Below are 6,814 nucleotides of genomic sequence, written 5' to 3'. Positions count from 1 at the left end.
ATTCTTTGCCATGTACGCTTTCAACAAGTTCTCTAAACTATTTGATGCCTCAGCTTGAGGTGGTTTTAGAGCTTGTTGATTAAACCCTTGAGATTGGTTGGGTTTTTGCTGCAATAAGTTGTTGTTTGGTCCATTTCCTTGGTTACTCTAAGAAAAGTTAGGATGATTACGCCAAGAAGGATTGTAGAAGTTGGACTGGGGCCCTTGTCCACTCCTATTTCGATATTGGTTCCCCACATAGTACACCACTCGGGATTTGATGGACAATTCTCAAAAGAATGACCTTCCTCACAGTACACACAGGAAACTACTTCAAACAGACTTGGTGGTTGAGCTGCAAAATTATTAGTACTATTAGCGGTTAACTGTTTTAACATAAAGGAAATAGACGATACCTGAGCTGATAACGAAGTGAAAGAGTTAACTTCATGAACTCCGGCTACTCGTCTTCCTGAAGCTGTTCGATTTGTTGGCCATTGATAGTTATTACTCGCGATCCTCTCGATGATCTCATAAGCCTCATTATAATACTTAGAAAAAATTGCACCATTCGCGAAAGCATCTACCATCAATCTTGTATGTGCATTGAGACCATTATAGAACGTCTCCAACTAGATACAATGAGGAATCCCATGATGAGGACACTTACGAAGTAACTCCTTGAATCGCTCTCAAGCCTTATACAAAGACTCGTCATCTAGTTGCTGGAAAGTTGTGATCTCGTTCCTCAACTTAGCATTTTTGCTAGGTGGGAAATACTTAACCAAAAATCTCTCTGCTAATTCTTGCCATGTAGTTATGAAACTTGGTGGTAATAAATTGAGCCATGCTCGTGCTCGATCTCACAACGAGTACGGAAACAACTTCAACCTCAGTGCATCTTCAGTCACACCGGCTATCTTGAATGAATCACTCACCTCCATAAACAATCGAAGGTGGAGATGTGGATCTTCTGTGGGCATACCATTAAATTGGCCCACCGTTTGTACATTTGAAAAATCACTGGTTTCAATTCAAACTGGGTTGCCTAAATATCCGACCTTCTAATTCCTGGGTTTAACTCACTAAAAAGTGGCACAGCATATTGTCTGATGCATCGATCCCTATCATCGGCAATGAGGATAGGATTTCGTACATGATCGGCTTCATTACCTTGGTCTTGATTCTGATTTCCATGGTCCATCTCGACTTGTTTTTGAGCTATTCGTTCACGTCTTCTTTGTCTGAAAGTTCGCTCAATTTCAGGGTCTACAGGGAATAAATTGATAATTCGATCTATGCTCATAAACACCTGAGAAGACAATCACAAGAATTAAAAAGAATAAGTTAGTAATGTTAGAAATAAATCAAATTGAAAATAAATAATTTCACGAAAAAAATGAATATGGCAATAGTTGACAATCCCCGGCAACGGCGCCAAAAACTTGTAATGCTCGAGTTTGTGCAAGTGTACACAGTTGTTATCAAGTAATAAGTATTGAGTTATCATCTCCACATGGATTTTATTTGTGCTAAGTCACTTAATTTGTAAAATTATATTAACAATTTGAAAAATAAAACAAAATATAGTAGAGAAGTGGTATAAACTAGATGCAATGATCCTTGATGTAAATTATCCTAATATGCAGACTATATGAATGAAATAGATTTTAGCAAAATTTAACACAATTTGCAACAGTTATAACATAAATAAACTAGGACAATTTACTTTAATTAAACTTAATTTATTATCCTCATGCTTAATAATATTCGGAAAAACATTCCATGGTAACTTGATCTTTCATGAGTTTGGAAACCAAATTAGGTCTTTTCGGAATCCTTTACATATTAAATACGCATTTTACTAATCCTTATTTATTAAGTGTTTATTAGCATTCGTGTGAGGTAACAGGGACGTGTTAGGTTTGAAACAATTTAATCAATCTAAAAACTATGCAGATAACAGAGCCTGGTTAGGGTTGTTATGCAACTTACAATTTAATCGGGTTAGGATCTAAATTGAGCATGCACATTTCAATTATGAATCCATTAGCCGTCGTCTGGTTAGGATCACTCAGCTAAATCAGGTGCATTTCAATCACGTATGAACGAAAAATAGACTTGATTTTAATTGAAAACATGATCAATTGAGGCACAAACATTATAAGCATGAATCAAATAAATATTATTTAATTAAAATAATCATCCTAGCTTAAATAAAATTAAGCTATCACTGTTGTAAACAAGAACAAAGAACTCATAGTAAAAATTTTTAAATTAAATTAAAGAAAAGAAAGATTAAACCCAATTCAGAGTGGTTGTCACCCAAGACTCTGACTGACAAGGCTCCTTCGCTTCTTTGCGTTGCTCCTTTGTCGATGGCTTTCCAAGGTGGCCGACCAAGGGCTCTTTAAGAGGCTAATTTGCTAAAATTCTTATGCAAGGATGATGATAAGTGTGAGATCTAAAGGAGTTGAGAGAGAGGATGAGAGATGAGAGGAATGAGGGATGAGGGATGATTGAAGAGTGAATGAGAGGGTTTTATTTATAGGTGAGGAGATGGGGTAGTTTACTAAAAATTGGAGCTTTCATCCATTAAAAAAAATCTTCCATAGGTGGTCGGCCATGAATTGAGGAAAAGTGGTTGATTTTGCCTTGATTTTTGGTCAATTTGAATGCCACAACATCTCAGGACCAAGCCTCGTTCTCCAGCAAATCTTCAGGTAAATCTCTAATTTCTTTAACTCTTCAAGTGCCTTATGTAATTAAACCAAAAATTGGTTCATAATCAACCATGTGCAGCTGAAAATTGGGTTGACTTGGTCCCCACTTTGGACGGTTTTGCAATTAGAAGAAAACTCTCAGACCTATCAAAAATTACAGATAGTTTAGAGGACTAAATGAATTAATTTAACCACTTTAATTAATCAATTTACTTAATTAATTTAAACCCAATTTTATTAATGAAATATTTAAAATGAATTATTAAAATATAACATTATATTTTATTATTTAATTTAATCATGCATGGCTCACTTTGTAACTCCCCAAAAATTTAAGTTTTTAATTTTTACATATTTTGACAGAACTACTTGTTTGCTTCAGTGGTTAAGTGATTTGGGTGTGTTTGGGAGTGTTTGTGAAGCTTGGGTTCAAGTATTGGCTTTTGAAAAATTTTTAGTTTTGTTCTTGTATGAAACTGGACATTGGCTTATAGGCCTTATGAATATTAGTGCTTGTTTGATGACACAAAAAGAGCTTGTGGTCTAGTGGCAAGGTGGCGTGTTGTGTAAATGGGAGGTTTGAGGTTCAAGTCCTGGGTTGCGCAATGGAATATTTATTTTGATGCTAGAGCTGTGTGGGTAGTAAAGTTGGACTGAAATACAACTAAGGGGAGTTTGAATGAAGTTTGAATGGAGTTGCTGGGGGAGTTAGAGGAGAAATTGGTAGAGTGTTTCAAGGAGGAATAAAGGGAGAGATTTTAGGAGAAAATCAAGGAGTTGTTTGTGAGGAGAGTTGTGTCGTTTTGGGAAAACTCTAGCTAGAGGTTTCGGCTGGGGGTTTGCTTGTGCCGAATTTGGTCAGTAGGCACTGAGGTAATCGGTTTTTGAAGTTGTTATCTTTCTGTCAGTTTTGGTTTCGGCCAGTTTCACATTCTTGTCTTTTCGCTTTTGGGTGTCGGTTTTTGCTAAGACTTGGTGTTTCTCTCGGGTGTGTTGATATCTTTTTCTGCTTATCTCTTTTTCTTTTTGTGTGTTGGCCGAATAATTATGGTTGCCCTCTGTTGAATACACTTTCCTCTTTTCTCTTCTCTTGTTGCTGAATTTCCCTTCTCTTTGCTCCTCATCTCTTCTCTGTGGGTCGAATCTCTTTCTCTTCTCCTCTTCTTCCTTGACCGAATAACCTTCACTTTCTGTCTTTGATTTCTACTTCCTATTATTTTCTTTTTGATCGAGAGCTATCCCCCTTTATTGTCTGTGGTTCAACTGTATATCACTCTTCTCTATCAGTTCAAACTCTTCGAGGATTGAAGGAGTATCAAGTAATCTCAAGTCACCGAAACCTATCTCTCTTCTCGCGATCTAAGGCAGGTATGTGGGCTAGCATTCTAGGGGTAGGCCGAATGCTTGTTGTATTTCTGTAAGCTATCATGAAGTGGATTTAAACCACATGATTAAGCAATCTTGTCTAATAAATCCATTTTCAATGAAATTATCCGTCAAGAAGATTCTTGTCAACCTTCGTCAGTGGTATAGGTGGGCTAAGCCACTTTTGACAGGGAAGGCAAGTATTAATTTATTTTGGTTAAAGATGTAAAAGAAGGAGATTAACCCTATTGTTTAGTAACTAATGGAAGACTTGAATGAATGCAGATTTTGGGTGTTCGTGGATCTTAGTGCATTTTCACAATCAAGTGTGTAATCGCCCCACAGCAACAGTAGATCGGTGAAAAGCTGAAAAGTCGTAAATATAGCATTTGAGACCACACGGGCGTGCCATCGCTCGAGTGGTAAGCCCAACTTGCGATTCATGGGCAAATGACCGAAATACCCTCGAAGGGTAAAATGACCAAAATACCCCTAAAGGGTAAAATGATCGAAATACCCTCGAAGGGTAAAATGATTGAAATACCTTCAAAGGGTAAAATGACCAAAATACCCTCGAAGGGTAAAACGACCAAAATACCCCCAAAGGGTAAAATGATCGAAATACCCCGAAGGGTAAAATAACCGAAATACCCCCAAAGGGTAAAATAACCGAAATACCCTCATAGGGTAAAATGACTGTTATAACCCAAGGAGATGAAATGATCGTTATAGCCTTATGATATGTATGGCTGATTTGTTCTATGATATATATATGACTGTTATTGAGTATGACGTTCTGCATACACGTATGATTTATTGCATGACATACTGCATGGGGTTGGGATACTGATATGGGGGAAGTATACTGTATTGGTGGCTTTGCCACACATACTGTTATTGGTAGCTTTGCTTCGATATTGGTGTGTTAGCAGGTGGGTTGATTTTATCCCCACATGGTGTATTGGTGGTACGGAGTGGTGTGTTGGCTGGATTGGGATGGGTTGCATTATTGCACTGTACTAGTTACTGTATTGGGCTAAGGCCCACACTATTACTGTATTGGGCTAAGGCCCACACTGTTACTATTTTGGGCTAAGGCCCACACTGTACTGTTATTGTATAGGGCTCAGGCCCTTACTAATACTGCATGTTGCATATTGTTGACCGAAAGGGGATTACACACTGAGTTTCATAAACTCACCCTCTCCTTTTAACTGTGCAGGTAATCCTCATCCATAAACGATTCGGAGCTAAGAGGGACTCGGAGGTGGCCATACGACTGCTGCTATTTACATTGGCTGTTATTTTAACTTAATTTATATGTTGGGTTTTGTTTTTGTTTTTTTGTTTTTTGCGTAATAAGGCCTTTAAGTTGGATTTAATTTCTTTTGATTGGGCTTTGCTTACTTATTTTAAACTGCTAGTTTAGGAGAAGATTTTTTTTAAAAAAAATTATGTTTTCAAAAAACACGAGTTTTAACAATAAACTTTAAAAAGCTTCTGCGATTTTAGACCAACTTATTAAAACAATATCAGATAACAAGATAAATGTTTTGACTAGTTGATTTGTTACTAATAATAAAAACGGTTTTATAAGCTTAGAAACAAATTTTTACCAACGAGTTCAATATTCGAAAGACACTTCAAAGTGACACTCCAGATTCGACCATAACGTCTAGGCCGAGTTTGGGGTGTTACACACTTCATAGCTTAAAAATATAAAATGCTTAAATTAATATAAAATAAGCCATTTTATGCATGAAAACTATATAATAAAACATAAAATCACATTTTAATAATTTCTATATCCTGATTTCATATTTTCACATATTTCATTAATTTATTAAACAATGACTTGGTTTTAACAACAATTTTAAGTAGAAAAGTGATGAATTATATAGGAAAAATCCTATATATTTTTCCATTTACACCAATTCAGTGGAATGCCTATAGAAGATCCACATATTCACCTTCGATTGTTCATGGAGGTGACTGATTTCTTTAAGATAGCTAGTGTAACTGAAGATGCATTGAGGTTGAAGTTGTTTCCATACTCATTGCGAGATCAAGCACAAGCATGGCTTAATTCATTGCCACCCAACTCAATTTCCACTTGACAATAATTAATTGAATGCTTTCTGATAAAGTATTTCCACCTAGCAAAAATGTTAAGTTGCGGAATGAGATCACCACTTTTCAGTAGATGAATGATGAGTCCCTATACGAGGCATGGGAAATATTCAAAGAGCTACTATATAAATGCCCTCACCACGGGATTCCACATTGCATCCAATTGAAAACATTTTATAATGGTCTCAACACACACACAAGGTTGGTGGTAGTTGCTTCTGGAAATGATGCTTTCTTATCGAAGTCTTACTATGAGGCTTACAAAATCATCGAGAGAATAGTCAGTAACAAGTACTGGTGATTGACAAATGGAACAGCTTCAGGAAGACGAGTAGCAGGAGTCCATGAAGTAGATTCCCTTACTTCACTCTCAGCTCAGGTATTTTCTATCTCTTCAATGTTGAAACAGTTTATTATTAATGGTTTAAATCATGTTGCAAATTAGCCACCAAGTCACTTTAATGTTATTTTGTGCGTATATTGTGAGGACGATCATTCTTTCGAGAATTTTCTATCAAATCCCATGTCTATTTTCTACGTAGGGAATCAACACCAAAATAGAAGTGGACAAGGATTACAGTCCAACTTCTATAATCCTTCATGACAAAACCATCTAA

General features: G+C 36.4%; 2 non-coding genes across 2 annotated transcripts; one reads left to right on the top strand and one right to left on the bottom strand.

The window, feature by feature from the left end:
* The first annotated feature begins 627 nt into the window (after positions 1-627).
* On the top strand, positions 628-734 carry LOC128034197 (small nucleolar RNA R71). The gene has a single exon (XR_008190328.1). It is a non-coding gene; the product is annotated as a small nucleolar RNA R71 (small nucleolar RNA).
* A 5,504-nt stretch (positions 735-6,238) lies between these two features.
* On the bottom strand, positions 6,239-6,344 carry LOC128034284 (small nucleolar RNA R71). Its single transcript, XR_008190414.1, has one exon. It is a non-coding gene; the product is annotated as a small nucleolar RNA R71 (small nucleolar RNA).
* Between the last annotated feature and the right edge of the window lie 470 nt (positions 6,345-6,814).

Source organism: Gossypium raimondii, chromosome 10, assembly GCF_025698545.1.
Source record: "Gossypium raimondii isolate GPD5lz chromosome 10, ASM2569854v1, whole genome shotgun sequence".
Lineage (NCBI taxonomy): Eukaryota > Viridiplantae > Streptophyta > Magnoliopsida > Malvales > Malvaceae > Gossypium > Gossypium raimondii.
Note: the sequence above shows the minus strand (reverse complement) of the source record. Positions and strands in the feature narration are given on the sequence as shown.